Source organism: Solanum tuberosum, unplaced genomic scaffold (genome assembly GCF_000226075.1).
Source record: "Solanum tuberosum cultivar DM 1-3 516 R44 unplaced genomic scaffold, SolTub_3.0 scf00243, whole genome shotgun sequence".
Classification (NCBI taxonomy): domain Eukaryota; kingdom Viridiplantae; phylum Streptophyta; class Magnoliopsida; order Solanales; family Solanaceae; genus Solanum; species Solanum tuberosum.
Window position 1 is genome coordinate 248261 of NW_006239166.1, and position 931 is coordinate 249191.

The window sequence follows — 931 nt, forward strand, 5'->3', positions numbered from 1 at the left end:
CGGGGGGGGGGGGGGGGGGGGGGGGAGTCATTTTGACCTCTTTTTTTATGGTATCAAATGGACTCTACTTAATTAAGACCTAATTGTAGGGAATTAGGAGTTGATTAAAAGTGTAAGAAGTGAGGATTTCGGATCGTTTGGTATGCAGACTTAATTATTTCATTATTATTGTTTTGGATTATATAATTATTATAGAATTAGTTTATCCCAAAACAATGTTTATATAGTTGATTAAATTGTAATCTCAAATTTAATTTTAAAATATTCTACTTTTATCTCAATTCTCGTATTTCGAATAACCTTTTAGAGTATATAATATTATTGGAATTCTTTTTAGAGTCAAAACAATAAAATGTTATCTTGGTATTAGTAATGTAAACATAAGAAATGCAATCTTACAAAATAAAATAAGAAATGCAAAAATTTAGTAATGTTATGGGTGTTTGACAGTGAGAATTATTTATTTAATTATTTCGAGTAATTTTTTATTTTGTATCAAATTTGTGTCTGTATATAAATTTTCAAATCCAACTTGAAATTGGATTCCAAATTTAGAAAATGCTCCAAATATATTTTCAACTCTTTTTTTTTCTTCATAAATTTCAAATAAAGTGACATCTTCTCCCTTTTGTAAAAAGTATAATTAGTCAAAGAAATAAACGAATAACAAAGTAATTTCCACAAGTATAGTCAGGAAAGCGTGGTGCATAAGCAAGTTTATATGCCTGGTTTAGTGAAGGTGGAAAGATTGATTTAATAGACTCTTGATTCAAATAAAATAAATTCAAATCAAGTATAGAAAAAAAATACATTAGTGAAGAAAGCATGCAGGAGATAATGGTGAAGCGAACAATAATAACCACAACATAATATGATAATCGAAACAAAAAATAACTAGTAATAAATTAAAAAAAATAGTAGAATAATAACA